This window comes from Pseudophryne corroboree, chromosome 4 (assembly GCF_028390025.1).
Source record: "Pseudophryne corroboree isolate aPseCor3 chromosome 4, aPseCor3.hap2, whole genome shotgun sequence".
In the NCBI taxonomy this organism is placed as follows: domain Eukaryota; kingdom Metazoa; phylum Chordata; class Amphibia; order Anura; family Myobatrachidae; genus Pseudophryne; species Pseudophryne corroboree.
The window spans coordinates 888,926,937-888,951,220 of NC_086447.1; positions in this window are offsets into that span (position 1 = coordinate 888,926,937).

Below are 24,284 nucleotides of genomic sequence, written 5' to 3' on the forward strand. Positions count from 1 at the left end.
CTGGTGTTAATAAATACGGGGGACCCTTACATTTTTTGTCCCCCGTATTTTTGCCACCAGGACCAGGCGCAGAGCCCGGTGCTGGTTGTTTAAATATGGGGGAGCCCCTGTCCGTTTTTTCCCTGTATTTTTACAACCAGGACTGGCTCAAAGAGCCCAAGGTTGGTTATGCTTAGGAGGGGGGACCCCACACAATTTTTTTTACAGTTTTTAACACATTCAGCACTGCTCACAATGCACACAATGGAGCCCTGCACGGATCTTACAGATCCGGCCGGGATTCCTTGTGTTTTGTCAGGCAGTGTTTTACTAATCACTCCCGTAAAACACTGCCTGACATTACGAATCACATTGACTTCAGAAAATACGAATGTTGGAAACTCAGCAGCTTAGTAAATTACCGTATCAGGATTCAAAAAGTTGCAGTAAAATGCACCCGATAAAAAATGAGTTTAAACTGTAAGCTTGCGAGCAGGGCTTTCCTACCTCTGTCTGTCTGTTTTTACCCAGTTTTGTTCTATTACTGTTGTTCTAATTGTAAAGCGCAATGGAATATGCTGCGCTATATAAGAAACTGTTAATAAATAAATAAATAAATAACTCTACACAAATCGACTCAAACACGAATATTAGTAAATAACCCCACAAGACGTGTCTTCAGGGAAAATGCTGCTCACCAACCGATTGTCCATTTCTCAATGTTTTTACTACAGCACATTCCATCTCATGACCCCAATCCTTGCTGATAACAAAAGACGTGTTTAAGACTGGTAATTCCATCTTCTACACTCCTGCAGAACATTGCACTCAAATAACTGCTGGTGAATATATACTTGTCTAGGTTTATTGTAAATGAGTGCTGCAGATTATCACTACTGATTGCACTGAAATAGTAAATAGCAAATTGGATGTTAAAAATTATAGCATTGCTATAGGCATAAGGCATTTGCTTTTATATTAGATTGCTTATGCACATGATGGGTTGCTATTGATAAATTGGAATGTTATCTCTTGAGTATAGACATGAGGGCATGACTGTGATAAATCTCAGTTGGTTGGTTTGTTTGGTTGTTTTCTTAAAACTGTTTTATTACTAGTCATTGCTGGAGGAGGGGTCATTGGAGTTTGGGTGTAATCAGTGTATTCACATGCTTGGTCCATTACTTAAAGAGCATCAGGACGGCTTAGGCCGTAGGCTTGTGGGCCATTACTTCAAAGGACATTATTCAAAGGATAACTACAAGTTTAAAAATAATTTCGACGTTACACCGAAGGAAAACAGAAGGACAACAATCTATCCACAATCTGGACCACTAAAGGAGAACTTTCAAACAAATGGAAGTCCAGTTCCTCTACACCTCAAACTACTCCAGCCTGAGTAACCCATACTTATAACTTAAATCTGTGTTAGGAACACTGCTAGACCTTTCCACTTCATCTGCAACTACTCAAATTTATGTCTATAGCTTACCAAAACCATCTGAATTCTCACCTGTACCAATGCTATCTGTCTTTTTACACTATGAAAAGACATCCCCAAACTGCTCACTACAGCTCTCTCTTATGCAAACTCATGTATGTTTTTTGATGTAATGATTGGCTTGTAATTGGCATTGCATGTGTGGGGAAGTTGCACAGTGAAACATAGTTTATTATTGCATGCTCTCTGGTGTTTACCTCCTTTGATCATTTGCTCATTGTGGTCAGGTGTACTATATCTTTACATTTAGGGAGGTGTATTCATGGTGTAAAGGACACAGTGTGATTCCTGATTAGTATATATATATATATATATATATATATATATATCAAACACTGAGTAACATCCCCAAACAGGTAATTTCAACTTTAAACTTGTCATTTATTTTGTACAGTCTAGACATGGCTACTAATAACAAATGCACAGGCAAAAATCTTAAAGCTATGTGTGCAAATGCTGGGAGCTTAGGAGACAAAATTCCAGAGCTAATTGCGATAATGACAAGGGATAACCTGGATTTTGTGGCAATTACAGAGTCATGGTGCAATGAAAATCATGACTGGGACATAGCTATACCAGGATACAATTTATTTAGGAAGGATAGAATAGGAAGAATAGGAGGAGGGGTAGCAATGTATGTGGAAAAAAGCATAAATGCTACTTTAATACAAAATATTGAAGACAAAACTGAGGCCCTTTGAGTCACCATAGAAACCGGGGAGAAGGATGTTATTCGCATTGGGGTGATCTATAGACCACCAGGCCAGGGGCAGGATTTGGATAGGAACCTATTGTTGGACATCACTAAAATGGCTTTAAAGGGAGAAGTCATAATCATGGGAGACTTTAATTTACCTGATGTAAATTGGGAGGGATCTTTTGCAAGTTCAGCTACAAGTGGCAAATTTCTACATTCCTTACAGGGAGCATCTCTCAAGCAATTGGTGACGGAGCCCACTCGCAAAGATTCAATATTAGATTTAATTCTTGCAAATGGTGATAGGATATCTGACATATGTGGGGGTGAGCACCTGTGATCCAGTGATCATCAAGCAGTATGGTTTAGTATAAAGACAGGATCCAACTCCTGTCACACAAAAACAAAGGTGTTGGATTTTAGAAATGCTGATTTTGCAAAAATGGGGAGATGTTTAAGTGATTCATTGGCGGACTGGTGGAACTTGGAAGGAGTGCAGGAGAGGTGGGAAAAACTGAAAAGTGCAATACTAAGTGCAACTGATCTTTGTATCAAAAGGGTTAGGAAAAGCACCAGGAAAAGGAAGCCAGTGTGGTTCACTAAAGAAGTATCAACTAGTGTGAAAGCAAAAAAGATGGCTTTTAGGAAATACAAACAGAATCAAAATAATAACGACAAAGAGGTGTATCTTGACAGACGGAAGGATGCTAAGAAAGTGATCAGACGTGCAAAGGCAGAAGCTGAGGAAAAAATGGCCCAGTCAGTAGATAAAGGGGGCTAAACTTTTTTTTAAGTATATAAGTGAAAGGAGAAAATCAAATGGAGGAATAATAAGACTTAGACAGAGAGTGAGCATTTGGTGGAGGGTGACAAGGCAATAGCAGATCACCTAAATAATAATTTTTGCTCAGTATTTACTACAAAAGAAGGGATGGGGCCACAGTTAAGTTGCAAGGACATTCATAAAAATAAGGTAGATGAAAGTACATTTACAGAGGAGAAGGTCCTATCAGAACTTTCACAACTAAAAGTGGATAAATCAATGGGACCAGATGGGATACACCCAAGGATACTCAAAGAGCTAAAAGATGTGCTGGTTACACCATTAACAGAATTATTTAACCAGTCACTAAATACAGGTGCTATTCCAGAGGACTGGAAAAGAGCAAATGTAGTTCCACTGCACAAAAGTGGAAGCAAGGAAGAAGCAAGTAACTACATACCAGTAAGCCTTACATCAGTAGTGGGGAAAGTAATGGAAAAACTATTAAAAGAAAGAGTTGTGGAATATCTTAAATCAAACCACTTACAGGATCCAAAACAGCATGGATTTACTGGTGGTAGAGCATGCCAAACAAATCTTATTGACTTTTTTGACTCTGTGATGAAAATAATAGACCAAGGGGGAGCTGTAGATGTAGCATATCTAGACTTTAGTAAGGCATTTGACACTGTCCCACATCGCAGACTGCTAAATAAACTTGAAAGCATGGGGGTGGATTATAAAACAGTTAAATGGATAAGAACCTGGTTGCAGGATAGGAAACAGACAGTTGTAGTTAATGGAGTGCAATCTATGGAGGGAAATGCTACCAGTGGAGTACCCCAGGGATCTGTACTTGGTCCAGTTCTCTTTAATATCTTTGTTGGTGACATTGCAGATGGTATTGAAGGGAAGGTATGCCTTTTTGCAGATGATACAAAGATATGCAACAGGATAGACACACCGGGAGGGGTAAAACAAATGATTGATGACCTAGGTAGGCTTGAGAAATGGTCAAAACGTGGCAACTACAGTTTAATGCTACAAAATGCAAAATCATGCACTTAGGTCTCAAAAACCCAAAGGCTAAATATAGTATCAAGGGTACTATAATGGAAACTACTGAGGAGGAAAGGGATTTAGGAGTCACTATTTCAAGTGACTTGAAGGCAGGAAAGCAATGCAACAAAGCAATGAGAAAGGCAAGTCAGTTGCTTGGTTGCATAGGGAGAGGAATCAGTAGTAGGAAAAAAGAAGTGATAATGCCACTGTATAGGTCATTGGTGCGGCCCCATCTGGAATACTGTGTCCAGTTCTGGAGACCATATCTCCAGAAGGATATAAATACATTAGAGAGTGTACAAAGAAGGGCAACTAAAATGGTGCATGGCCTACATCACAAAACGTACCAGGGAAAGGCTAAAAGATCTTAACATGTATAGTTTGGAGGAGAGAAGAGAAAGGGGGGACGTGATAGAAACTTTCAAATATATCAAGGGGGGTCTTAACAAAGTTCAGGAGGGAAACATTCTTCAAAGGAAGAGAAATATTAGAACTCGAGGACATACACTGAGACTGGAGGGGGGAGGTTCAGGGGAAATTTAAGGAAAAATTACTTCACGGAAAGGGTAGTGGATAAGTGGAATAGTCTCCCATCAGAGGTGGTAGAGGCTAAGACTGTAGAGCAATTTAAACATGCTTGGGACAGGCATATGAATATCCTTACAAAGAATTAAGGTTCAAAAAGGGTTGAGATTACCTAAAGGATAAGAAAAAGGGGCAGACTAGATGGGCCAAGTGGTTCTTATCTGCCGTCAAATTCTATGTTTCTATGTAAGACACCTGTGCCATCAGGCCTGATTCAGAGTCATGCTCAATACCAATGCTCACAGAGCTGAGCCCATTTTTGCGCCACTGCATGTGCGTGAAAGTCACTAAAACCTCCAACGACGCATGGCCTGTCTTATGGGCGTGACGATGAAGTGCTTGTTCACATAGATATGGGGATGGCCATTGGTTGGCGGCACATTCATGGTTGCCATCGATGACACCATTGGTGAGAACCATTGATGGTACTTAAACCATCTATGGTGAACCATCGATGGTTTGCACCACTCGATGGCCACCGTTGGGAGGTGCTGGCCTGGCCGCGGGCCAATAAAAACCAGGCATGGGACTAAGCTCCGTGCCAGTACAAAAAAACATATATATATTTATATATATATATATATATATATATATATATATATATATAGTTACCCAGGTGCGGCACTCGATGTATCACAAACACAGTCTGGAGGTCAATACTGTTTCAACAACGTTTCAATGCTCGCAAGCACTGACAATGCCAAATTCCTTTGTCGTATAACAACCCTTTATGAAGCTAAGAACACTGTACGCTGTTTACTTAAGAAGTACCGTAATGGTACGCTAGTTGCGTAACGATCGCTCAGCCATAGGCGAGACGCTCAAGCGTCACGTTCGCTCACGGCCCAGTGATCACAGGACACGTTATTGGCTATGACTAGAGTAATGATTCGCTATGGCGTAGCGGACGCTCGAGACCACGAGGAGATCACCAGCGGCGCAGACGCTCACAACGCTATACCTTAATGTTTAAACCTTATACCAAAGAAATACACAGAATACCTTAATGTGAGTACAGGGTGTAAGTGCAACCTTGTGTAACCTGACTAACTACAAAGCTGCTTGAGCGTCACCGACGCTCAAGTGAACACTTAACACTATAGAAAATACACAGATACTGGTTTAGGTTCCAAAGCCTATTAACTGTATTATATCTAATATATTTGTAAAAGGGGATAACAGTACAAATGATACACTACAATATAACAGAGACTTCCTAACCACAGAACTAAACAATAATACAAAAAGACAATACTACACTGACCTAAATGCAATACAATACAATACTATCTAATACAATATAATACTAGCCTAGTCTAGGGGAGATATGAGAGAACAGAACAGGGAGAGAGAGAGAGAGAGAGATGAGAGAAATTGGCTCACAGAAAGACAATGATTACGGAGAGAAAACTTACGCACAAGGGGAAACGATCGCATGCGCCTGGACATCCAGCACCCGATTTTCAGCAATGAGAACCGTTGAAGAGTGAGAGCTGGATGTGGTCGGCCGGCCTATTTATGCCCCACACACAATGCAATCTCCTGGTCCTACAATCCCATTGTCCATTGGCCGAAGGAATTCGGCCCTGCATCATAACAAAAGGTCATAGGGTGATTCATACAGGTGGGCTGTGACGATTTCCAACAGCTCAGGTGGGTGGGAAACTAGGTTTCCCGCCGCATACCTGAGTATGAGTAAATAATAGAAATGGACATAAACTTCTTATGTCCATAACTATTCGCACGAGCGATTAATACGCTCCAAACCAACACCGGAATATTACTAATTAAATACTCTTCCGATGGGTACCAAACACTGCTGTATGATTCCTGTCAGACCCTTCGTACAATACAAAGAGGGATTCCTTTAAACAGGGACCTTCTATTTTAACCAAACTTTCAGAATCTATCAAGGGGACCATGATCTACAAACTACATTAATTGTGAACATTTGTAACGAATGAGTCGCACGCTACGACTACATAAACTCTACCGTAAATACGCATACCGCGCCTGCGAGTGCACGCTATCGCGGGTATGCGCCTTCACGGGAGAGCGTACGCATGCGCAGCGCGGACCAGTGTGCGGTGCAAATATGGCAACGTGCATAGAGACATTTTTCTGACTTTGACAGTCCACCCTTTGGCAGTCAATAATAACTGCCACCTTCTAAAATATTTAAGGAGAAAAATGTAAGTCAGGGGTTAATTGATTTCCATGGTTGGGTAGGGGAGAAGAGTGGAGTAGGTGTGAAGAGGGTATGACCTAGTGAGAAAGCAGAAGCATGTGTGTATGAGTCCATGTTTGGAGGGTCATGTATCATCGTGCCGTACGTGTGGTAAATCAAGCTTCGAGGTATTGCGAAGTATACATTTGAATTCCTTCTTATCCTGTGGTACAGGTCTGTGGATGGGCTGTCAAACTCTACCGAGCTCATTTCGGCTGTGGTTGTAACAAAATGGGGATGCACATTTTAGTTGATGATACATGAATGGGGGAGGTATGTGGTTGCTGCTATCTGTGCCTGTATTCCCTATCGTCTATGTGTGTCGTTACCTGGGGGTTGTAGAGATGAAGATAAAGAACACTTACGAAAAATGCAATGATATTCTATGTCAGGGAAATGTACATCTGTTGTTGAAGTTGTGTTCGGTATCTGTTGAGAGTCGTCTTCTTTGCGCTGTTTTGCTCCTTGGGCATGAGCAAATAGCTTTGTCAGTGCCATCAGATTTACAAAAAATGTTGGGCTAGCGTGAGTTTAAAAATACTAGGGAAACTGGGGATCCATGGCAAAGTTCATCAAGTGTCCATATTTAAAGTTGTCAAATCTTCTTTGGTGCTTGTCTGTTGTCTGTATACATCTCGTCTCGTCAGCTTCCTCGTCCAAGGGGGTCTTTGTATCTGGGAGAAAAGCAGAAAAACAGGTGAAAGAAACGGACCGTATAATCGCATTTTCATCACATTCTGGTTTCTATCATTGGGTCATAAATCAAATCCAGGTTAATTACGGTTTCCTCACTCCTCAAGCTCATCACTTTTGTACTTTGTTTGCACCTCATTAAAGCCTGCCCGCATCTAAATATCAATCCAATCGATATAACGACACCCAAGATACATAGTAGAAACTTTCCAACATCCATTATGACTCCTTGAGCCCAGTCTCCTAAACCGGAGAACCAATTTCGCGGGTTCAACCATGACACCCAACCAGTCAGCTCATTACCTACAGCAGCAAGGGTGAGATTGTGTTTTCGACGAAATTCCCACTTCAATTGGAGAATATCGTCCATCTTTTGGTCTATGACCTCTACCGGATCCTCGGTGCTATTTGTGATATACGTGCAACACTTTATGCCGTACTGTGTTGCCAATGTAACACAATATCCGCCTGTTACTGCTGTAAGATAATTAAGAACCATCCTATGCTGAACTAGTTCTGTTTTGTAAGCTTGAAGTTCTCTTCCAGTGTATCTAAACGTGTCATCATACATTTCAGTGATATTATCTAACAAATTGGCGAGTGCGGAAATGTATCTATAATTCATCACACCTCGAGCGGTGCGAGTGAAATCTAACGCTACCAGAACCTGAATCCCGGTGGATTCATGGATAAGATCAGAGGCCGGATGCTCTAACCTTTCTGACAGTTGTCTTTTAACTCGGTGCTCGTAATGAGTGTGAGTATAAGGAGCTTGGGCACCACGGTGTATGTCCTTCATTTTGTCATGTGTAACAGTCATCACTTCAGGCAATACTTTTCCAATATAACACAATCCTTCAGAGTTTGGGGCGAGCCACTTGTACGCCTTTCTCCCGCATATGAAATATGCATCATCGGGGAGAACATAAGGGACGGAGAAGGACATGACCATGTTACAAACCTTCCAGGTGAAATCTCCTGACCCTAATTCTTCCAACTGCTTAATGCACGTATCAGTTTGTACGGTATGTGCACAGTATCCTGGTGATACCTCTCCAACTCTAGTAATCCTATTTCCTAAGGTATATCTATACCGGAAAGATTTTCCTCTACTGGCTATATGGCGTACGAGCTCTGTATCTGTAGGCATTCTATCTGCTCTGTGTGAAAAGGTCATGGTAAGGTTGCTCCATGACACTTCCCAATTTCCCGGTTTTCTGGGATTGGAGATGTTAAAACATATGAGGGACCTATCCACATGGTATTGGTGGAGCTTCAAACTAGGAGGGCTGGAGATGTTAAACCTCCGATCCACCGGTCTCCCACCACTTAGCTCAAGTACCTCCCCTAACGTTAAAGGAAATGGTACTAGCCCTGATTTGCTGTGACCCTGAGGTACTTGAGAGCATACCCAACAATCTGTTTTATTTAACACGTTACCCACTAAGGAGTGATGGTCACTCAATGGATGCTGGTCCATATGGATATTAAGACTGGATTGGCATTTCTTGTTACAGAGCCACAATTTCTTCTATCGGATCGTTTTCTGATACTCGCCTTTGCTTGTTGGTTGGGTTGCTATTGGAAATTTACACCTCCGTCTCAGTCATCAGGACCTTTCTGGATCCTTTCTCGACCTCACTGGTACTCTCACCGAAACAGACTGCTCTGGTCAACATCATGGTTAACGGGAAAATCCATATCACAGTCTCTTGGGGCAAGTCCATCTTACAGGAGGAGAAAAGAAGAAATTTGTAAAAGGGGGTATAAGAAAACAGTTTGAGGGGGAGAGAACTTGTTACGATAATAAGTTCTCTCGTCTTGTTGTTCTTCTTGTTCTGCTGTCCTCTCAAAGGTGCTGTCTCTCAGTCTTCCAAACGAACATTCTGGTGATGCAATGTTCCTTCCCAACCGACGATCTTTCTGTAAGGAGCAAAAATCTGGCATTACCATTGGTCCAACTGAGGGGTGACATACCATCTTTAAACCATGGAAACATGAGTGAGAAGAGAGAGACAACAAAAAAAACAAAAGAGATAGAGAACAATTCATGTGCATATATACATTACATAACTCGACAATAACCACCAATGAGAAAAGAGAAACAAAACATTTTTAAACATTGTCAACATTAAGAAAACATTGTTAGCATTAGAAAAACATTGTCAGACTTATTAGGCTGTCATATCTATGTGTCTAATGGTCTCCTTGAGCAGTCCCTCCCCACCAGCACCTGCATTACTCCACTGTCTGTATCTGGCCAGAAATACATTGTGGCGGAGGTCATGCTGGGGTTTGGTAGACTTCTGCAAGGACCAAGTGGGTATGCAATGTGTGAATTCTTACCAATAATCGTCAGAGATGGGAATAGAGAGAGAGAGAAAAAACATTTTTCACAAATACATTTACAACGTTTAACCTGGTCATTCCTGTGTCTTCAGTGAATGACCTCCCACTTTATTAACCGTTACCTCAGGCTTGCCTCCATTCCTAATAATCACCTTTCCTGCCTATGTGATCCCTGATTATAATGGTGTGTATTGTAATTTTGCTCATTTCTTGGTCTAGGGGGTCTAACTTTATGTGGGTTATTACAGTTGCTAGCATAATGCCCTTCTCTCCTACAATGATAACAAATCCTGGGCTTCCTCCACGTGTCAATGACCTGAGGTTTTGGTTGATTTGATGCCTCCTCAAACGCTCGGATGCTCATCATCATCAATCGTTTCCCCTGTACTTCCCTGATTCCTTGGATTTTATGATTATGGTGTTGTCTTTCTCTTGATCTACAATCTCTTGCAAAGTGTCCCTTTTTATGACAATGGTAACAGACTACCATATCTGGATTTCTCGCAGGGGTGTGGGGCTTTTGTTGGGGTGGTCTTGTGGTTTGGGCCTGTATATTTGCTGCCATTAACTTATCTCTTTGTGACTCTCTGTATCTGGTGATATTCTGATCCTGATTGATGACGGCCTCTCTTAGTGCGGTCACCGAGATATCTCTCCAGTTTGGGTTGGTGGTCTGTACCCTTGTTTTTAATTCATCTTTTAAACCATTCATTAATACCTTAACCGCTATTCCTTTATGTTGTGCATTTGTCTTGATGTCTGCGATCCCAGTGTTTCTAGCCATTATTTGCAGTGCTCGATTGAAATAATTAGAAACATTTTCCTTTTCGTTTTGCCTTATGGAGAAAATTTCATTCCACTTGACAGCAGCTGGGAAATATATTCCTAACTGTCGGTTAATCTGCCTAATACATTCCTGATTGTGTTCCTCCATACAAAGTACCTCTGTGTTTAATTTACAATCAGCAATGAATTTTTCAGGGTCAACCCTGGAGGGCAAACATGCCCTCAGCACTGTCCGCCATTCTTTGTTGGTGGGTTCTGTGGCGTTTCCTAGTTCTTTAATAAACCTTTGACATTTGGCTAGATTTTTCCTAGGATCAGGAAATTCAGACATAATTGATCTCAATTCGGTCCGGGACCAGAGACAGCGCATTGCACTGTCCTTGACGGGAATGATTCCCTGATCGTCAGTCTTCCCATTGGGGACTGAGATCACCCTGGCCAGATCGAGCTCAGTTACATCATCTTGTGTTGGTCTTACATTTTGGGGTATATTTGTTTGTGCGTGACATGAAACATTGTACGTACCTGTGGACACGACCTCACCTGACCCTCCGTTAGGGGGTTCGATTATTGCCTTTACCAATTTGGTCGCGTCCACCTGGGTGTCTTGTAGGATGGCTTTCGGAAGAGGTGCTGACATTGTTCTGGCCTCACTTTCATGAGTGTATTCCTGGGGGAAGTTTGACATGGGGTGCAACTTGCATAGGTTAATAGTTGTACATTCAACAGTATTACAATATACATTGTTACATTTATTACACTTGTTCTTATATTCTATACTACAGTTGCTAAGAGCGTTTTTATTGTTCAACCTTGTGCTTTTCTCTCCGCAATCAATTCCTCCCCCGATGCCATTATCTCTCCTCTCAGAAAAGTCAATTGAATCTCTTTGTAATTCACCTTCCTGTTGCCCTAACTGCAAATAATCATAATGTTTACTTCGTCCCTTTGTTGGTTCAATGAGACATATCCTCCTCCTTAAATTTTGTAACAATTCTGGACTGAAGCTACCTATTCTTGGGAATTTGTCCCTGTCTTGTACAGTCATTCTCTCCCATTCATCACATAAAACTTCAGCGTGATTTCCATATTTCTCACACATCACATATCGTGCCGACCCGACTGGCCGGTTCCCTGAATCAACCCGAACCGAGGTTGATCGCCCCCTACCTGAACAAATGGCCCCCATAATCTGCAGGTGTTGCTTACTCCTCCTTGGATCTTTATCTCAAGGTTTTCAGCGAACCCTTACAAACAAACCAAGATGTCCTGGGCAGGCCGGCGGTGGCGGTTTATCAAGTACCCCACTTACTTCTCGCCCACGTTGGCCAGTACTGCAATAACTGTAACCAGAGCTGCGGTACCCAACCCAGGGCCCCTGTGAACCTTTATTTACTGGGGCGTGCTGGACCTACCAGTCCCCAGCAAGTATCGGTTGTTGGATAGTTCCCGAGTGACCAGCGAACTTCCCTTTAAAAATAAAAAATTACACAAATCACGTCAGAGTGTACAAATAGCGTTTGTGACCACTTTACTCTAATGGTATTAGGTCAGATTACTAACTACTGCACACAATTACGTGCGGTCCAATCGTTCAGTACACAAGCACTACTTGTTATGTACTGAAAGATCAGTGGAATCGATGTTTCCGGCCGCGATTCCTTCAGCATGAGCTTATGGCCTATATGGGTTCTGCACCAACACCCCAGGCGTTGTGCCACTGGACTTTTATAGCGGACCTCTTTGTCTATTTTACCTGTTACCTTATGACCTCCTGGTCTGTTACCGTCTGTTAATGACCTCCTGGTCTGTTACCTTATGACCTCCTGGTCTGTTACCGTCTGTTAATGACCTCCTGGTCTGTTACCTTATGGTCCGCTATACTCTAATGCTCAAATATTATTTAACCAGGGATGCCTCCCTAGCCACCGTATATGTCACTTACACGTATGTCCCTTGACGAGTACCCGGCTTTCCTTTTGGTTCAACCTCTAAGTTATATAAACTTATGTGATAAAAACACACTCACTCAACACATGTACACTTTGTTTCTATATCTATTTCTGCGCAGAAATTTTTCTTCAGGCCAGCAGTGTTACCAATTAGGAGCAGGATCTGTTAAACTAAATTTCAGATTTTCCAAAAATAGATTTGCGTTATTTACCGCTTCGCGTTATCTACCGCTGTGCGTTACTTATCGCCTTTGCGCTAATTATCGCTTTGCGCTAATTCAACTTTTCGTGATTTTGAGCTACGTGGGCGTAACCAGACGCTACGTTGCGTAATGTACGCTGCGTGCGTCTGCCTTTGGATTGCGTACGCTAGTCTTTGTTATAGACACGTGTACGCAATATAAAGATCCACCGTAACACAATTTCTATTTTTATCAATGTAAATGATCCCTGATCATCTACCGCAATCCACACTGACTGCCTTGTATCTCAGACAAACCGTGTGTTGTTCTATACTTTAACTATTACCTTTACTATGAAATAACAGCAAATCTCTTTTTAGCACTTTCTATCAACTATAAAACTTGGCAAACAGGAATAGTGATATACGAAATTTGAAAAAGAAATGCAGATAAATGTATGCGTGCGTGTATACGCAAGACAGAAGAGAAATAAAACAGTTTTAAAAGACACAAGCGTTTTGTTCTTACTTCCGGTTCCCGGATTCCTTCAGCACTCTTTATCTAAGCGAAGCAGACGCTTATCCCGTCAGCACTGGGAGACAACCTCCCACCCTTTGCTGGGGGGATAATGTCTGCTGATCTACCTAGTGCAGATGTGAGAAGGATAGGACGAGTCCCCCAATTGACAATGCCAAATTCCTTTGTCGTATAACAACCCTTTATGAAGCTAAGAACACTGTACGCTGTTTACTTAAGAAGTACCGTAATGGTACGCTAGTTGCGTAACGATCGCTCAGCCGTAGGCGAGACGCTCAAGCGTCACGTTCGCTCACGGCCCAGTGATCACAGGACACGTTATTGGCTATGACTAGAGTAATGATTCGCTATGGCGTAGCGGACGCTCGAGACCACGAGGAGATCACCAGCGGCGCAGACGCTCACAACGCTATACCTTAATGTTTAAACCTTATACCAAAGAAATACACAGAATACCTTAATGTGAGTACAGGGTGTAAGTGCAACCTTGTGTAACCTGACTAACTACAAAGCTGCTTGAGCGTCACCGACGCTCAAGTGAACACTTAACACTATAGAAAATACACAGATACTGGTTTAGGTTCCAAAGCCTATTAACTGTATTATATCTAATATATTTGTAAAAGGGGATAACAGTACAAATGATACACTACAATATAACAGAGACTTCCTAACCACAGAACTAAACAATAATACAAAAAGACAATACTACACTGACCTAAATGCAATACAATACAATACTATCTAATACAATATAATACTAGCCTAGTCTAGGGGAGATATGAGAGAACAGAACAGGGAGAGAGAGAGAGAGAGAGAGAGAGATGAGAGAAATTGGCTCACAGAAAGACAATGATTACGGAGAGAAAACTTACGCACAAGGGGAAACGATCGCATGCGCCTGGACATCCAGCACCCGATTTTCAGCAATGAGAACCGTTGAAGAGTGAGAGCTGGATGTGGTCGGCCTGCCTATTTATGCCCCACACACAATGCAATCTCCTGGTCCTACAATCCCATTGTCCATTGGCCGAAGGAATTCGGCCCTGCATCATAACAAAAGGTCATAGGGTGATTCATACAGGTGGGCTGTGACGATTTCCAACAGCTCAGGTGGGTGGGAAACTAGGTTTCCCGCCGCATACCTGAGTATGAGTAAATAATAGAAATGGACATAAACTTCTTATGTCCATAACTATTCGCACGAGCGATTAATACGCTCCAAACCAACACCGGAATATTACTAATTAAATACTCTTCCGATGGGTACCAAACACTGCTGTATGATTCCTGTCAGACCCTTCGTACAATACAAAGAGGGATTCCTTTAAACAGGGACCTTCTATTTTAACCAAACTTTCAGAATCTATCAAGGGGACCATGATCTACAAACTACATTAATTGTGAACATTTGTAACGAATGAGTCGCACGCTACGACTACATAAACTCTACCGTAAATACGCATACCGCGCCTGCGAGTGCACGCTATCGTGGGTATGCGCCTTCACGGGAGAGCGTACGCATGCGCAGCGCGGACCAGTGTGCGGTGCAAATATGGCAACGTGCATAGAGACATTTTTCTGACTTTGACAGCACTATCGTCAGGTTTATTAGAAAAAATGAGACATAACATACCTTAAATACACGTGCACCCGTGGAAAACGCCGCGCCGGCAGCTGAGGGAAAGCCCTCCTCTTTTTCGGCCACGGCTAATTACGTCATTCTAAAGTGACACCCATCACCATAACAACATATACACATTTAAAATAACGGACCTGTAATTGCAAAAATACATGGTTGATATATATAGAAACAAACATCTCTACTTTGACTATTAATATTAGCATGTATTTATAAATGATTTTTACAATAGTTCTTTATCCAAAACAACTAAAGCTCAGATACTCATTTAGTCCCCGCGGGGCTGCTACATCCAGCCGGTGAATCCATTGCACCTCTCTCTGAATTAGCAAACGATTCCTATCACCACCTCTGACTGTTTTTTTTACCAGTAAATCTCTAAGGTTTTGACCTCTAGTATAACATGGCATAGAGTCTACATCAACAAAAGGCAATGTTGATGTAGACCCTATGCCATGTTATACTAGAGGTCAAAACCTTAGAGATTTACTGGTACGGGCTGATATTGGCAATTATGAAGAAAATAAACCGGCACATTTTCTTTCTAGAAAGGCTTTAGGTTGTTTTAAATGTGGGTGTACAACTTGTAGCTATATGATACCCGGTGATTCTTTTTATCACCCTCATACGGGTAAGAAATTTCTTATCCGTCACCATCTTACTTGCAACTCGAGTTATGTGGTATATCAAATAATCTGCCCCTGTGGTCTTTCATATATAGGGAAGACACAGGGGAGGTTTAAGGATCGTATGACGGCACATAGATCTGCAATAAGAGCAGCATTGAATAGTAGCACGAGATCAGAGCAACCTGTTGCACGTCATTTCGCAGAGTTTAAACACTCTATTGCAAGTATCAAATATAGAATGCTGACTGGGTAAAAAAAACAGTCAGAGGTGGTGATAGGAATCGTTTGCTAATTCAGAGAGAGGTGCAATGGATTCACCGGCTGGATGTAGTAGCCCCGCGGGGACTAAATGAGTATCTGAGCTTTAGTTGTTTTGGATAAAGAACTATTGTAAAAATCATTTATAAATACATGCTAATATTAATAGTCAAAGTAGAGATGTTTGTTTCTATATATATCAACCATGTATTTTTGCAATTACAGGTCCGTTATTTTAAATGTGTATATGTTGTTATGGTGATGGGTGTCACTTTAGAATGACGTAATTAGCCGTGGCCGAAAAAGAGGAGGGCTTTCCCTCAGCTGCCGGCGCGGCGTTTTCCACGGGTGCACGTGTATTTAAGGTATGTTATGTCTCATTTTTTCTAATAAACCTGACGATAGTGCTTGCGAGCATTGAAACGTTGTTGAAACAGTATTGACCTCCAGACTGTGTTTGTGATACATCGAGTGCCGCACCTGGGTAACTATATGTTTGTACACGCTGTACATGTGAAGGCACCGATGCAATAGTGGAAGCCATCGAGGAGTGCCGGACCCATGCTATTTCTATATATATATATATATATATAAAACGAGATTTATGGTAAGAACTTACCGTTGTTAAATCTCTCTGCGAGGTACACTGGGCCCCACAGGGAATTACATTGGGGGTGTAGAGTAGGATCTTGATCCGAGTCACCAACAGGCTCAAAGCTTTGACCTTCTTCCCAGAATGCCTAGCGCCGCCTCCTCTATAACCCCGCCTCTGTGCACAAGAGCTCAGTTTTTGTTTACCAGTCCAATGCAGTAGCAGGCAAAAGAGACGACAACTGTTAGTAGCCACATACACCACATTCTCACGACAGGAGACAGTGTGAGCAGCTAATGCCTTACCAACCCAAAGAAGCAAAGTGCGTCAGGGTGGGCACCTTGTGGAGCCCAGTGTACCTCGCAGAAAGAAATTTAACAATGGTAAGTTCTTGCCATAAATCTCGTTTTCTGCTGCGGGGAACACTGGGCTCCACTGGGCTCCACAGGGAATGACATTGGGGATGTCCTAAAGCAGTTCCTTATGGGAGGGGACGCACTGTAGCGGGCACAAGAACCCGGCGTCCAAAGGAAGCATCCTGAGAGGCGGATGTATTGAAAGCATAGAACCTTGTGAACGTGTTCACTGAGGACCACATAGCCACCTTGCACAATTGTTCAAGGGTCGCACCATGGCGGGCCGCCCAAGAAGGTGAAACCAACCGAGTAGAATGGGCCTTGATGGTAGCAGGAGCTGGAAGGTCAGCCTGTACATAAGCATTTGCAATCACCATTCTAATCCATCTGGCCAGGGTCTGCTTGTGAGCAGGCCAGCCACATTTGTGAAAACCAGACAGATCAAAGAGAGATTCCGACTTCCTAATGGAAGCAGTTCTCTTCACGTAGATATGGAGAGCCCGTACCACATCCAAAGACTGCTCTTTGCAAGACAAGTCAGGAGAGGCAAAGGCCGGAACTACAATCTCCTGATTAAGGTGGAAAGAAGACACCACCTTAGGTAAATACCTGGGAAGTGTTCTAAGAACCGCCCGATCACGGTGAAAAATCAGATATGGTGACCTACAGATGGGTCCACAGTTATCTTGGCTAGTTTGCTGCGCCTAGGCACAACATAGTTTATCAACATACACCCTTCATCTATTGTTCTCAGCTGCAATACAATACAGAGAACAATACAGCAGGGGATTAAGTCATTACAGCAGGGGATTAAGTCCGACTGCCCAGTCCCAGTTAATTCTATTAAAGGTCAAGATAAACATGGACCCATCTGTACAAGACAAGGCACCCAAATCCGACACCCGTCTAGCAGAGGCAATAGCCAGCAGAAACAATACTTTAAGAGAAAGCCACTTAAGGTCTGCAAATTCAAGAGGCTCAAACGGAGACCCTTGCAACGCCTCCAGAATCACCGTCAAGTCCCAATGAGCCACCGGCGGAACATAAGGAGGTTGAATCTGCAACACACCCTGAGTGAACGTATTCACATCAGGTAAGGTCGCAATTTTTCTCTGAAACCAAACCGACAAGGCAGAAATATGAACCTTGATGGAGGCCAAATGAAGGCCTGAGTCCAGGCCTTGTTGTAGAAAGGCCAAAAGTTTGGCCGTACTAAACTTGTAAGCGTCATGATTGTTAGATGCGCACCAAGCAAAGTAAGAATTCCAGACCCTATGGTAAATCCGAGCAGAAGCCAGTTTCCGGGCATTCAACATGGTTTAAATGACCGCCTCAGAAAATCCTTTGGCCCTTAAGACGGAAGCTTCAAGAGCCACGCCATCAAAGCCAATCGGGCTAAATCCTGATATACACAGGGGCCCTGAACGAGATCTGGGCGCTGCGGAAGTAGAAGGGGACGCTCTATTGAGAGACCCTGAAGGTCTGAAAACCAATGCCGTCTGGGCCACGCTGGAGCGATCAGAAGTAGGATTCCTCCTTCTTGCTTGAACCTCCTTATTACTCTGGGCAGGAGTGACAACGGAGGGAACATGTATGGCAGCCGGAAGTTCCATGGAATTGCCAGTGCATCCACGAACGCTGCTTGAGGATCCCTTGTCCTTGCTCCGAAGACCGGAACCTTGTGATTGTGTCGAGATGCCATCAGGTCCACATCTGGAAGGCCCCACTTTTCCAAGAGGAGTTGAAACACTTCTGGATGGAGGCTCCACTCTCTGGCGTGTACGTCCTGTCGACTGAAAAAGTCCGCTTCCCAGTTTAGGACCCCCGGAATGAACACTGCCGATATGGCTGGCAGATGGCGTTCTGCCCACTGATAATCCATGATACTTCCCTCATTGCCATGCGGCTTCAAGTGCCACCTTGATGATTCCGACTGTACTTGAACAGGTCTGTTCTGTATTAAATGCTGGGCCAAGTCCAATGAGTTGAACACCGCCCGCAATTCCAGAATGTTTATCGGGAGGAGAGACTCCTCCTTGGTCATCGCCCCTGAAGGGAGTGTTGCTCTAACACCACGCCCCAACCCCTCAGACTGGCGTCCGTCGTTAGAAGGACCCAGTTGGAGATCCAGAAGGGACGACCCCTGCTCAATCGTTGGTCCTGAAGCCACCAGCTCAGTGACAGATGGACCTCCAGAGACAAGGAGATCATGTGAGACCTAATCCGGTGAGGCAGGCCATCCCACTTGGCAAGAATCAGCCTCTGGAGAGGGCGGGAATGGAATTGAGTGTACTCCACCATGTCGAAAGCCATGAGACCTAGAACTTGCATTACCGAATGTATCAACACTTGCTGATGAGATAGGAAGCATCGAATCCTGACCTGAAGCTTCAGGACTTTCTCCTGAGACAAGAACAACCGCTGGTTGTGAGTGACCGACAACGCCCCCAGGTGTACCATGCTTTGAGCAGGGACCAGGGAGGATTTCTTCTAGTTGATGAGCCACCCGTGGGCTTGCAGAAACTGGATAGTCAGATCCGGATGGCGTAGGAGAATCTCTGGGGAATTTGCCAGAATCAACAAGTCGGTCAAGTACGGTAGGATCCTGACATCTTGACCGCGGAGTACAGCTGTCATTACGGCCATGACCTTGGTGAAGACTTGCGGAGCCGTGGTCAAACCAAAAGGTAACTCCCAAAATTGGTAATGGAGGTTGCCAACCTCAGGTACTGCTGATGCGACACTGCAATGGGAATATGCAGGTAAGCATCCTGTATGTCCAGTGAGACCATATAGTCCCAAGACTCCAAGGCCAGAACAATAGAATGAGTAGTTTCCATACAAAACTTGTAGACCTTCACAAATTTGTTCAAGGACTTGAGGTTGAGAATGGGCCGGGAAGACCCATTCGGTTTAGGGACTAGGAACAGTGGTGAATAGTACTCCTTGCCTCTCTGAGCCAGAGGCACCTGTACTACCACTCCTGTGTCCAGTTGGGACTGTACCACCGAATGAAGAGTCTTTGCCTTCACCTGATCCGAAGGGACATCTGTCAGGCAAAATTGATGAGGGGGACGATTCTAGAAGGATACGGCGTAATCTAGAGTGACGATTTCCCATACCCAGGCATCGGAAGTGGTCTTCAACCATTCCTGGGTAAACACTAGAAGTCGGCCCCCCACTCTGGGATCCCCCAGAGGGAGACCCGCCCTGTCATGCAGCAGGCTTGTTAGTTTTGGAAGCAGGCTGACGGGCAGCCCAGGCCCGTTTGGGTTTGGGCTTATCGGGTTTGGAAGTGCGAACCTTTGGGTACGCCTGACCTTTTGCTTTCCCTGAAGGACGAAAGGAGCGAAAGGAAGTACTCTTAGCCTTCGGAACCGAAGGAGCAGTACTAGGAAGACATGCTGTTTTAGGAGACGCTAAGTCAGCCACTATCTTGTTGAGGTCTTCTCTGAAAAGAATGTCTCCTTTGAAGGGGAGTACCTCCAGGGTTTTCTTAGAGTACATGTCCATAGATCAAGACCGTAACCAAAGAATTCGGCGAGCCAAAATGGACGAAGTAGAAGCTTCGGCCGCCAGAATACCGGCATCAGAAGCTGCTTCTTTAATGTAATTAGCCGCTGTAACAATATATGACAGGCATTGTCTAGCTTGATCAGAAGCATTGGAAGGCAACTCCGCCTCCAGTTCCTGAGCCCACGCTTCCACAGCTTCTGCAGCCCATGTCGCTGCAATAGTGGGCCTATGCACTGCACCATTTAGGGTGTAGATTGCCTTCAAACAACCCTCCACACGCTTGTCCGTCGGCTCTCTCAAGGACGTGACGGTAGTTACAGGTAGGATACTACCAGCTTCGCCACTTGTGAATCCACTGGCGGGGGTGTTTCCCAATTTTTACTAAGCTCCGCAGTGAGGGTGTAGCGAGCCAGTATCTTCCTGTGAGGCGTGAACTTCTTTCCCGGATTTTCCCAGGACTCCTGACGTATGTCAACTAAATGTTCAGAGTGAGGTAAAACTTGTTTAACCACCTTCTGACGTTTAAATTTGTCCGGTTTCTTAGGGGCAGCGTCAGGCTCCGGTTCATCATCAACCTGAAGAATGAGCCTGATAGCCTCTAACAAGTCAGGAACATCCACCTGCGAAACAACTTCCCCATCAGAAGCATCAGGATCAGAATCTGTGGGGTCCGTATAAACGCCATCCTCATCAGACAAGGTGTCTGGGGTGTTGGTGGATTGTGAAGATGTAATTGCCCGCTTAGAGGACCCCTTCATCTTAGGCGGGTGAGGGTTAGACTTTTGAGCAGTCAGTGATTGGTTCAATTGCTGTAACTGATTGGACAGTTGATTTGCCCATGGCGGGTTAACCACGGGGACAATAAGTGGTTGTACCGGCACAGGAGGTCCCATAGGGGGGCTTTAGTCTGGTTACCAGCGTCTTCAATAGCGTGGAGAAGGTAGCACAAGGTGGGTAATTTTGCAACCCTATTGCTACAATCCCACTGGGGGGGTAAGGAAACCCCAGAACCTGAACCCTCAGCTGCTATGTTATCCTCAAATGTGTCTGCAGCATCAACACCACGCAATGTGGGATCAGCCCCAGCTCCGTTGCCCTTTGTAGCTGACATAGGGGGTCATTCCGAGTTGTTCGCTCGCAAGCTGCTTTTAGCAGCTTTGCACACGCTAAGCCGCCGCCTACTGGGAGTGAATCTTAGCTTATCAAAATTGCGAACGAAAGATTAGCAGAATTGCGAATAGACACTTCTTAGCAGTTTCTGAGTAGCTCCAGACTTACTCGGCATCTGCGATCAGTTCAGTCAGTGTCGTTCCTGGTTTGACGTCACAAACACACCCAGTGTTCGCCCAGACACTCCTCCGTTTCTCCAGCCACTCCCGCGTTTTTCCCAGAAACGGTAGCGTTTTTTCGCACACACCCATAAAACGGCCAGTTTCCGCCCAGAAACACCCACTTCCTGTCAATCACATTACGATCACCAGAACGAAGAAAAAACCTCATAATGCCGTGAGTAAAATACCTAACTGCATAGCAAATTTACTTGGCGCAGTCGCACTGCGGACATTGCGCATGCGCATTAGCGACTAATCGCTCCGTTGCGAGAAAAAAATAACGAGCGACCAACTCGGAATGACCCCCATAATCAAAAGCTCAATGCAAGGCAACACAGTACAATATCAGCGGCACAATAACTGACAAGAACCCCCTGTGTAGTTTATCAGCACAAACAGGGAATTCAAGAGGTATATGGTGACTAAAAATCACAGAGAAAAATACACACTGAGTATATCCTGTGAGCTGCCTATATTATGATAAACCTGACACACTTAGCCCCCTCAGGTTATAGAATATAGGGATAGCAATCTGAGTGAGATACACGAAATGGAGGTCACACAGCAGCTATATGCACACACACAGAGTCACAGTTTGTACACTGCAGAAATTATGACATGCAATAAAACTGCACTGGACTAGCAATACAGAGTAATACTATATAGCTATACACTTAATAGATATAACAATGCACAGTAAAGACTGGATGTATATCACAGGGTACTTATACTAAATAACCCTGACTAAATGCACTTTTTCTTAACTTACAGCAGACATGTAGTATACTTAAGTGTCCTGTAAAATGCACAGCGCTGACAGGCAGGCGGCTTTACAGAGGAGGATTTGCCCGGACAGTCCCAGGAACAGTGTTGCTCTGTGTAATGGCGCCCAAACACTGACTGATAGTGAGAGAGAGATATGTGTTATGATTCCAGCACTCTGGTCTGAGGAGATCTTTTTGCGAGGACCGGAGCACTGGAACGATATGCTGGGGAAGGGAGCGGGAATGGAAAATAGCCCCTGGCGCCCTAACTCCGTTGTCTCACCCGAGCTGTCGGAAATCCCCTGCGAGACTATGGTTGCTTGAGCCCATGGCAGCCGCGTTTGAAGGGCGGATTATGTCTGCCCAACTCCGATGCCCCCCCAGGTCTTAATGAGAGACAAAGGGAAATCCGAGACAGGGTGATAACAAGGGGCCCTCTGACTAAACAACCAGGCCAGGGGCTACAAGCTAACTTAAAACTAGAATATGTGCGGAAACACCGCCAGGGAAAAGGACAACCAAAATATCCACTTGTCCACTTCTCCTACCCAGCACCGCCGAGTTCCAGAGAGGACTTGTGGAAGCGGAACCCTCCGCAAATGCTCCAAAAACAGAATATATAAAGATAAAGCGGCTGAGCCGCAACACACGGCAGAGCCGCAACTCACGGAACACCACTCGATATACAAAGGTGATCAGTCAGGACAACTGGGGACCAAACGACTTCCTGGGATGAGATGACAACTCCCGAATACAGGACTTCTGAGGACAGGAGTGACCGGATACAGCAGGACTGGAACAGACTCTCAGCAAACCAAAGCAGCATGCAGGAAGCTATTACCGGCGTCTGTGAGAAGTACTGGGAAGGTATTTAACAGGGAGTCCTCCAATCAGCTGCTTAGAGCCTGATTGGGAATAAATGCCGTGCAGCTGCCTTGCTGCACGGCCAGAGGACAAGTGTGTGTGCTTGTTAATTAGGCCCTGCAACGGGGAACGCGGTCCGCCCGTGGCGTCCCCGTTGCTAGGGTCCGTGCGGCTCAGCGCGCCCGGCGTCTAGCGTTGCTAGGGAGCCGGCGGCTGAACGCGCACGGTGTCCCTAGTTGCTAGGCGCCGGGCTGCGCGGTCATGCGGACCCCGGCGCCTAACAGTACCCCCCCCTTGAGGAGGGGTCAAGGAACCCCTAAGGCCAGGCTTCTGAGGAAATTCCCGAAAAAATGCCCTCTTGAGCCTAGGGGCATGAAGATCCTTATCTAGGACCCAAGACCTTTCCTCCGGACCATAGCCTTTCCAGTGAACTAAAAAATAAAGCCGACCCCGGGACAATTTGGAATCAAGAACTTTCTCTACCAAGAACTCCTGTTGTCCCTGTACATCCACTGGAGATCTACCCTGAGAGATCCTCCGAGGAAATCTACTGGAAGAAACGTATTGTTTCAACAGGGAACAATGAAACGTATTTCCAATCTTGAGAGATCTTGGTAAACGTAGCCGAAAGGCAACTGGGTTGACTCTTTTAATAATAAGAAATGGTCCAATAAATTTGGGTCCCAGTCTAGCCGAGGATTGTCGAAGCCTGATGTTGCGAGTTGACAACCACACCTTGTCTCCCACCTTAAAAGTGCAAGGACGTCGGAGCCTGTCAGAAAATTTCTTTTCTCAAAAGGCCGCTTTTCTGAGAGCAAGGTGCACTTTTTTCCAAATTGCTCTGAGATGGGAGGTCAATGCCAGCGAGGAGACTGGAGAATGATGAAAAAAAGAATTAGCTCTGGGGTGAAAACCAAAAACTGAAAAGAATGGAGACTCTTTAGTGGAGGAATGACAGGAATTATTGTAAGCAAATTCAGCCAAGGGAAGAAACTCGGACCAATCATTCTGGAGTTTGG